This window comes from Oncorhynchus mykiss, chromosome 2, assembly GCF_057628025.1.
Source record: "Oncorhynchus mykiss isolate SJ-2025 chromosome 2, ASM5762802v1, whole genome shotgun sequence".
NCBI classification, from domain to species: Eukaryota; Metazoa; Chordata; class Actinopteri; order Salmoniformes; family Salmonidae; genus Oncorhynchus; species Oncorhynchus mykiss.
In genome coordinates, this window is record NC_143023.1 from 15,663,417 (window position 1) to 15,673,636 (window position 10,220).

Genomic DNA, 10,220 nt, shown 5'->3' on the forward strand with positions numbered 1-10,220 from the left:
AGGTGGCCGGAGCAGGTAAGGGACCGAGTCCAGTCATTATGGATTGCTCGCCTGTTGCTTATCACAATACATACCAATAAAATCGAACTGCGCTTGCAGTACAGCACAGTGCAATGTGTTAAATGATAAGCTAAGAGACAGATTTACACTGTTATAAAAGTAGGAATAGAGTGAGGTAGATAGATATACAGTGGGCTCCAAAATGACTGGCACCTCTGACTGGCAATGCACAAACAATAGTGAAAAAAATATAAACAATATAATTATAGAGAAACTCAAAATAACAACGTTGAGAAATACTGTACTTTATTAATGTTTCAATGGAAACCAACAAAATAATTTCTTGATTTAATTGAAAATCAGTGTCCTCCAAATCAAAGTTTCACAATTAATGGCACCCTTAAATATTATTGTAAATAACATCTACCAACATTAAACCAGGAATTAAATTCCACTTATTTAATTAAGTTTATCTAAGTGTTAACCTCTTGAAGCTAGGGGGCACTATTTTTATGTTTGGAAAAATAACGTTCCCAAAGTAAACGGCCTATTTCTCATGACCAGACGCTAGAATATGCATATAATTGACAGATGGTGATAGAAAACACTCTAAAGTTTCCAAAACTGTAAAAATATTGTCTGTGGGTATAACAGAACTGATATTGCAGGCGAAAGCCTAAGGATAATCCAATCAGGAAGAGCCTCTTATTTTGAAACCTCTGTCCTCCATTTAAAGGGATATCAACCAGATTCCTTTTTCTGTGGCTTCCCTAAGGTGTCAACAGTCTTTAGACATAGTTTCAGGCTTTTATTTTGAAAAATGAGCGTGAAGGATCACATTGCGTAAGTGGAGAGGTGGGGGCTCTCAGAGTGAGATGGAGCGCAATTGAGTGAAGCGGCCATTGTTCCTCCCGCTGTTATGGAAAAAGCTACACACTTGGTTGATATATTATCAAATATATATTTTTAAAACTACTTGAGGAATGATTATAAAAAACGTTTGACATGTTTCTGTGGACATTATGGATACTATTTGGAATTTACGTCTGCGTTGTCGTGACCGCTCTTTCCTGTGAATTTCTGAACATAACGCAACAAAAAAACGTCGGTATTTTGGGTATAAAAATAATCTTTATGGCACAAAAGGAACATTTGCTGTGTAACTGGGAGTCTCGTGAGTGAAAACATCCGAAGATCATCAAAGGTAAACGGTTCATTTGATTGCTTTTCTGATTTTCGTGACCAAGTGTACATAATGTGTACATAATGCTATGCTAGGCTATCGATAAACTTACACAAACGCTCGGATTTCTTTCTCTGTAAAGCATAATTTCAATATCTGAGACGACAGGGCGATTAACAAAAGGCTAAGCTGTGTTTCAAAATATTGCACTTGTGATTTCATGAATATTAATATTTTCTAGTAATATTATTTGACTGTTCCGCTATGCTATTCAGCGGTTGCAGACAAAAATTATCCGGATACAGGGATTGGTAGCGTCAAGAATTTAAGGAAATATATAGAGCCATTACATCACTTCCTATTTCACTAGGGTATAAAAATGAGGTAACAGGCATGCAATATCCCTTTGTCATCCAACACCATGAAGAAAAGAAAAGAACTGGCAGTTCAAAAGGGACAGATGGTCGTATATCTTCATAAATCTGGTAATGGCTACAAGAAGATCCACAAACGATTGAATATGCCACTGAGCACTGTCAGGGCAATTATTAAAACATTCTGAAGATATGGAACATTTGAAAACCTCACGGGTAGAGGACGCAAATGCATTTTGCCCCCCAGGATAGGGAGGAGGATCGTGAGAGAAGCAACAAAATCCCCAAGAATCACTGTGAAAGAATTGCAGGCCTTGGTGGCATCTTGGGGTCACCAGGTTTCAAAAAGCACCATCAGAAAGCCACCTCCACATCCACAGGCTCTGTGGAAGGGTTACCAGAAGAAAGCCCTTAATGACCCCAAGACACAGACGCAAGCACTTGGAGTTTGCCAAACATAATTTAAATTATGACTGGAAGAAGGTGCTCTGGTCAGATGAGACCAAAATGGAACGTTTTGGTCAGATACAGCATCGCCATGTTTGGTGTTGAAACAGAGATGCATACAAGGAGAGGCACCTCATACCCACAGGGAAATATGGAGGGGGGTCAGTGATGTTTTGGGGCTGTTTTAATTCCAGAGGTCCAGAGGCACTGGTTAAGATTGATGGCATAATGAATTCCACCAAGAACCTGGCAATTTTGACTGACAATCTGGTTGCCTCTGCCAGAAGGCTTTTTTTTAAAGTATTGTTTGTGCATTGCCAGTCAGGGGTGCCAGTAATTTTGGAGCCCAATGCAAATACAGGAAGAATGAAAGATGCTAAATGAGTGAGAGGGACAGAGAAGAGAAAGAAAACAGAGAATAAGAGAGAACAGTAACAGAAAGAGTGAGAGAGTGTGTGTGTGTGTGAGAGAGAGAGAGAAAAAGAGAGAGACAAAGAGAAAGAGAGAGAGTCATGCTCAACATGAGCTCCTGATATATTTAATATTTTTTTGTTTTTAGAATGAGATAAACACTTTAATCGAAAGAGAATTCAAGACAAGAAGTGATGAACAACAACTCTGTTCATTCAGAATATAAAAAAAGTAACTGCGCCTCAAGTGAAGAAGTTTTAACTCTAGCTAGCTACACAACAAAGACCTAGCCAGCAGACTAACAAGCTAGCCTGAAGATACGAGCTAGATCAAACCTAGCAAGGGGAGTTAATACAACTACATCAAACGACCAAACTGAGTGAGTAATCCAAAAAGGAGCATGGACTAACTTTAAACATATCTTCTGTTTTTTTTGTGTGAAGATTTGTCACTCTTTTTGCTGGTTTCTGAACTTGCTGTCACATTGAGGAGTACACCACATCAGTCACTGGCTTTATCAATAAGTGCATTGAGGATGTCGTCCCCACAGTGACTGTACGTACGTACCCCAACCAGACGCCATGGATTACAGGCAACATTCGCACAGAGCTAAAGGGTAGAGCTGCCGCTTTCAAGGTGCGGGACTCTAACCCGGAATCTTACAAGAAATCCCGCTATGCCCTGCGACGAACCGTCAAACAGGCAAAGCGTCAATACAGGACTAAGATTGAATCATACTACACCGGTTCCGATGCTCGTCGGATGTGGCAGGGCTTGCAAACTATTACAGACCACAAAGGGAAGCACAGGCGCGAGCTGCCCAGTGACACGAGCCTACCAGACGAGCTAAATCACTTCTATGCTTGCTTCAAGGCAAGTAACACTGAGGCATGAATAAGAACATCAGCTGTTCCGGACGACTATGTGATCACGCTCTCCATAGCTGACGTAAGACCTTTAAACAGGTCAACATTCACAAGGCTGCAGGGCCAGATGGATTACCAGGACGTGTGCTCCGGGCATGTGCTGACATACTGGCAGGTGTCTTCACTGACATTTTCAACATGTCCCTGATTGAGTCTGTAATACCAACATGCTTCAAGCAGACCACCATAGTCCCTGTGCCCAAGAACACAAAGGCAACCAACCTAAATGACTACAGAGCCGTGGCACTCACGTCCGTAGCCATGAAGTGCTTTGAAAGGTTGGTAATGGCTCACATCAACACCATTATCCCAGAAACCATAGACCCACTCCAATTTGTATACACATCCACAGATGATGCAATCTCTATTTCACTCCACACTGCCCTTTCCCACCTGGACAAAAGGAACACCTATATGAGAATGCTATTCATTGACTACAGCTCATCGTTCAATACCATAGTACCCTCAAAGCTCATCACTAAGCTAAGGATGCTGGGACTAAACACCTCCCTCTGCAACTGGATCCTGGACTTCCTGACGGGCCACCCCAAGTGGTGAGGGTAGGTAGCAACACATCTGCCACGCTGATCCTCATCACTGGAGCTCCCCAGGGGTGCGTGCTCAGTCCCCTCTTGTACTCCCTGTTCACCCACGACTGCATGGCCAGGCACGACTCCAACACCATCATTAAGTTTGCTGACGACACAACAGTGGTAGGTAGGCCTGATCACCGACAACGACGAGACAGCCTATAGGGAGGAGGTCAGAGACCTGGCCGGATGGTGCCAGAACAACAACCTATCCCTCAACGTAACCAAGACTAAGGAGATGATTGTGGACTACAGGAAAAGGAGCACCGAGCACGTCCCCATTCTCATCGACTGGGCTGTAGTGGAGCAGGTTGAGAGCTTCAAATTCCTTGGTTTCCACATCAACAACAAATTAGAATGGTCCAAACACACCAAGACAGTCGTGAAGAGGGCACGACAAGCCTATTCCCCCTCAGGAAACGAAAAAGATTTGGCATGGGTCCTGAGATCCTCAAAAGGTTCTACAGCTGCAACATCGAGAACATCCTGACTGGTTATATCACTGCCTGGTACGGCAATTGCTTGGCCTCCAACTGCAAGGCACTTCAGAGGGTAGTGAGTACGGCCCAGTACAGCAAAGCTGCCTGCCATCCAGGACCTCTACACCAGGCGGTGTCAGAGGAAGGCCCTGAAAATTGTCAAAGACCCCAGCCACCCCAGTCATAGATTGTTCTCTCTACTACCGCATGGCAAGTGGTACCGGAGTGCCAAGTCTAGGACAAAAAGGCTTCTCAACAGTTTTTACCCCCAAGCCATAAGACTCCGGAACAGGTAACCAAATGGTTACCCAGACTATTTGCATTGTGTGCCCCCCAACCCCTCTTTTATGCTGCTGCTACTCTCTGTTTATCTTATATGCATAGTCACATTAACTATACATTCATGTACATCCTACCTCAATTGGCCCGACCAACCATTGCTCCCGCACATTGGCTAACCGGGCTATCTGCATTGTGTCCCTCCACCCGCCAACCCCTCTTTTTACGCTTCTGCTACTCTCTGTTCATCACATATGCATAGTCACTTTAACCATATCTACATGTACATACTAGAGGTCGACCGATTATGATTTTTTTTCAACGCCGATACCGATACCAATTATTGGGTTGGCAGGGTAGCCTAGTGGTTAGAGCGTTGGACTAGTAACCGGAAGGTTGCAAGTTCAGATCCCCGAGCTGACAAGGTACAAATCTGTCATTCTGCCCCTGAACAGGCAGTTAACCCACTGTTCCTAGGCCGTCATTTAAAATAAGAATGTGTTCTTAACTGACTTGCCTAGTAAAATAAAAAGGACACATTTTCAAAATTTTATTTGTAATAATGACAATTACAACAATACTGAATGAACACTTATTTTAATTAATATAATACATCAATAAAATCTATTTAGCCTCAAATAAATAATGAAATGAGAATGAGAAGAAAGTAAAAGTGCAATATGTGCCATGTAAGAAAGCTAACCTTTAAGTTCCTTGCTCAGAACATGAGAACACATGAAAGCTGGTGGTTCCTTTTAACATGAGTCTTCAATATTCCTAGGTAAGAAGGTTTAGGTTGTAGTTATTATAGGAATTTTTCTCTCTATACCATTTGTATTTCATTAACCTTTGACTATTGGAGGTTCTTATAGGCACTTTAGTATTGCCAGTGTAACAGTATAGCTTCCGTCCCTCTCCTCACTGGGCTCGAACCAGGAACACAATGACAACAGCCACCCTCGAAGCAGCGTTACCCATGCAGAGCAAGGCAAACAACCACTCCAAGTCTCAGAGCGAGCGAGTGACGTTTGAAACGCTATTAGCGCGCGCTAACTAGCCAGCCATTTCACTTCGGTTACACCAGCCTCATCTCCTGAGTTGATATGCTTGAAGTCATAAACAGCCAATTGCTTGACGCACAACGAAGAGCTGCTGGCAAAACTTACGAAAGTGCTGTTTGAATGAATGTTTATACGCCTGCTTCTGCCTACCACCGCTCAGCTAGATACTTCTATGCTTGTATGCTCAGTCAGATTATACGCAACGCATGACACGCTAGATAATATCTAGTAATATCATCAACCATGTGTAGTTAACTAGTGATTATGATTGTTTTTTATGAGATACATTTAATGCTAGCTAGCAACTTACCTTGGCATGCTGCATTCTCTTTTAACATAGTCTCCTGTGGAGTGCAACAAGAGGCAGGTCGTTATTGCGTTGGTCTAGTTAACTGTAAGATTGCGTCCCCCGAGCTGACAAGGTGAAAATCTGTCATTCTGCCCATGAAAGAGGCAGTTAACCCACCGTGTTCTTTACTGACTTTCCTAGTTAAATAAAGATTAAAGAAAGGTGTAAAAACGGCAAAATCGGTGTCCAAATATACGATTTCCCATTGTTATGAAAACTTGAAATCGGCCCTAATTAATCGGCCATTCCGATTAATCGGTCGACCTCTAGTACATACTACCTCAATCAGCCTGCCTAACAGGTGTCTGTATATAGCCTTGCTACTCTTATTTTCAAATGTCTTTTTACTGTTGATTTATTTCTCTACTTACCTACACACACTAACACATACTTTTTTTCCTCCTCACTATTGGTTAGAGCCTGTAAGTAAGCATTTCACTGTAAAGTCTGTTGTATTCGGCGCACGTGACAAATCAACTTTGATTAGATCAATTAGAGCTAGCTAGCAACAGCAGCAGACAAACAACTTGGTTGCTATGGCAACGGGGTAGCGGAACAGAGCATTAGCAGCAGTAGGAGCAGAGCCCACAGGCACCATGTCCCCACTCACCCTCAGCGCTGAATCCATTCTCTACTGTCCAGAGGCCAAAAATGACACAACGAGGAAAGCTTTTAAACAGACACTACTAAAGGGGAGGCCAGAAACCCTTTTTGCAGATCTCTACAAAAACGGTGATGTGAGTAATCTCATCTTCCTCACTGACCAGCCAAATGCATGGCGCTCAGCAATCTGCTCTCACTACCCATCCATAAAGAAAGAGGGAATCTGTAATGGGTGGAAGCTGAAAATCAAAAATCAACACAAGACTGGGACTGTCATGGTGCAAGGTAACATTAGACTTTCAGACCATTAAGGAGAGAATGGAGAGAGAGAAGGACACCACCAGTGACATGCCCTCCCACCAGACAAACTCCACCAGCACCACCCTCACCCCTACTATCCCCACCCAAAAAGGCACATCCAGCACCTCTCTTCCCACCATAGTGGAGGACACGCCCCAGGAGGAAAGTGACCCCTTCAGTGCAGAGCAGGCTCAGGCCTTCCTCACCACCATGGCTGCCATGAGTTCACCAAACTGGAGGGGGAGGTGGTCTTGCTCAGGGAGAGCGTGAGCAAACAGCAACCAGACAACCACACCTTAGAGGAGCTCCTAACCAAGGTGCAGACAGAGCAGGACAGCAGCCTTGCAACACAGCTGAAATATGTTCATTAAGAGAGAGACAAACTCAAGAGAGAGCTGGCTGATCTAACAAAGGAGGTGAGAGAGCTCCAAAAAGACAGGCAGAACAGTAATAACGATCTGACCACACTAAGAGAGGAGCTACAGGAGAGAAAGAGAACAGAGGACAGGCTGCAGGAGCAGCTAGAACACCACTCTATGACCTGCCCTCACACCGCAGAGGAGCCCAGATCAACCAGCCAGGCTTCCCCAGCCCTGCTCTCACACAGCAGAGGAGCCCAGATCAACCAGCCAGGCTTCCCCAGCCCTGCCTGCTGCACCCCTCCTCCCCAACCCACAGAACAGCCTCCCACTGACAGTGGCACCGGCACAGACCACCCACACCCTAGCTCCAACACCCACCAGCCCCCCCTCTGCCCTATCCAGTCCAGAAGAAACACTGGCTGACATAGTCCTGTTGATGGACTCAAATGGGAAGTTTGTTCAGGCGAAGAAACTTTTCCCTAGACACAAAACGGGAAAGGTGTGGTGCCCAACAACGCAGAGTGCCATGGAGCTGCTTGATAAGGCCCATCTCGGGTCGCCAAGCCACATAATCATACTTACCGGAACGACCTGCGTGCTCAGCAGGAGAGGGTGGTGACTTCACTACGGGGAGTGATTGAGAAGGCCTCCGCAATCTTCCCCAACTCAAGAATTGTGGTGTCAACCCTTCTACAGAGGAAGGACTTCCACCCTGCCACAATCCAAAGAATAAACACCAGCCTATCCCGGGACTGTGCCCTGCGACCCAATGTACACCTGGCCCACCATCCCACCCTCGATCTGGACTGGCTCTATGACCATGTTCACTTGTACAGGGAGAGAGTCCCCATCCTTGCCAAGACTCTCAAGGACGTCTCTTTAAACCGCAGCCCGACCTCTCAACCCAGGAACAGCGGAGAAATCTCCACCCCGCTGAGATCACCGAGACAACACCCCGGACCAGCACCCTGGAACCCCCAGCCACGACCACAGCACCACCAACCTCAATGCCCACCACAGCCAGTGCAGCACAGACCACCCTAGCCCAGCTTCAGAGACAAGGCTTCCCACCCCCCTGCCCCCCACCGCAGCCACACTTGGAGGAGCCACAGCCCAGCAGGCAGAGCTACACACAGGCTGTGAGAGGAGCAACTGGACCAGCCCCCACCAACCAAATGAGTGACATTAAACAAATGCTGAGTCTACTATGCTCACATGTGATAGGCCGAGGGTCATGGATGCTCACATGTGATAGGCCGAGGGTCATGGTAAGATGAGCACAAGAACTCCACCATCTTCACACTACACCCACCCAGGTGGCATGTCACAAATGCTATCTTAAATGATAAACAAATCACATTTGCATAATAAGAGTTTACTTTAATTATTTTATTTAACTATTTTAATAGTTTTGTTGGCTTGTGAGTGTTTGTCTCATTTTAATGGTAAAGGAAAAAAAAGTTATGAAATCTTTTTACTTTTGGAATTTACAAGGATTGAAGGCCTCTGCTTTTGGGCTAAAGAGCAGAAACCCAGACTTCCTGAAAGAAATTGATGATGTTGATATTGTAGTAGTACAGGAAACATGGTGCAGAGGTGATGTTTCCACTGGCTGTCCACTAGGTTATAGGGAGATAATCCTACCATCCACTAAATTAAAATGAATCAGACAGGGCAGAGACTCAGGGGGAATGCTAATATGGTATAAATCTGAACGAATTAATTCAATCGAATTGATCAAAACAGGAGAATTCTTTATCTGGTTAAAAGGAGGCTATCTTGACAGATAAAAACGTCTTCCTCTGTGCCACATACATTCCCCCCTCAGAGTCACCCTACTTCAATGAAGAGAGTTTCTCCATTCTAGAGGGGGAAATGAGTCACTTTCAGGCTCAAGGCAACGTACTGGTCTGTGGAGACCTGAATGCTAGAACAGCAGAAGAACTAAACACTATTAACAGTAATGGAGATAAACACCTACCAGGAAGCAACAACCTTTCCCTCCCCATATACCCCCACAGAAACAACTATGACAAAGTGAAAAACAAAAATGGAGTACAGATCGTGAAGCTCTGTCGAACACTGGGTCTGTACATAGTCAACGGTAGGCTGAGAGGGGACTCTTTTGGTAGGTACACCTACAGAAGGAGTGCAAACAGTACAGACATCTACCAAAAAGCAATTAGCAGCCAAAAAATACAATCTCTCCTGGACAACTTTTTAGCCTTAGCATTCTCCTACAGCAACACAGGTGTAAATTTGTGTCACGCCCTGACCTTAGTTATCTTTGTTTTCTTTAGTATTTTGGTTAGGTCAGGGTGTGACACGGGTGGTTGGTTTAGTTTTTGTAATGTCTAGGTGTTTTTGTCCTGTCTAGGGTTTTTGTAATTCTATGGGGGTTTTAGTATATCTAGGTATATGGAGGTCTCTAGTGGCCTGAATTGGTTCCCAATCAGAGACAGCTGTTTATCGTTGTCTCTGATTGGGGATCCTATTTAGGTTGCCATTTTCCATTTTGGTTTTGTGGGTTATTGTCTATGTGTAGTTGCATGTCAGCACTTGTGTTTATGTGGTTATTTTTGTTAGTTTGTTTAAGTGTTCTTCGTTAAATAAAAGAAGAATGTATTCCAATCACGCTGCACCTTGGTCTCCTCGTTATGACGAATTTGGCCGTTTGGAACATAAACTTTAAATTTGACAAATTAGCATCCTTAGCTATTCTAAAGAAACATAAGAGCAAACCAGAAATAACAGAAAATGAAAAATGGTTTGATACTGATTGCAAAAATCTAAGAAAGTCATTGAGAAATATGTCTAATCAAAACACAGAGAACCAGACAACAAAAATATACACCT

At 44.1% G+C, this 10,220-nt stretch overlaps 1 pseudogene; it reads left to right on the forward strand.

Annotated features, from left to right (window-relative positions):
• Positions 1–7,050: 7,050 nt before the first annotated feature.
• LOC149984879 (uncharacterized) lies at positions 7,051–8,408 on the forward strand (annotated as a pseudogene).
• Positions 8,409–10,220: the final 1,812 nt, after the last annotated feature.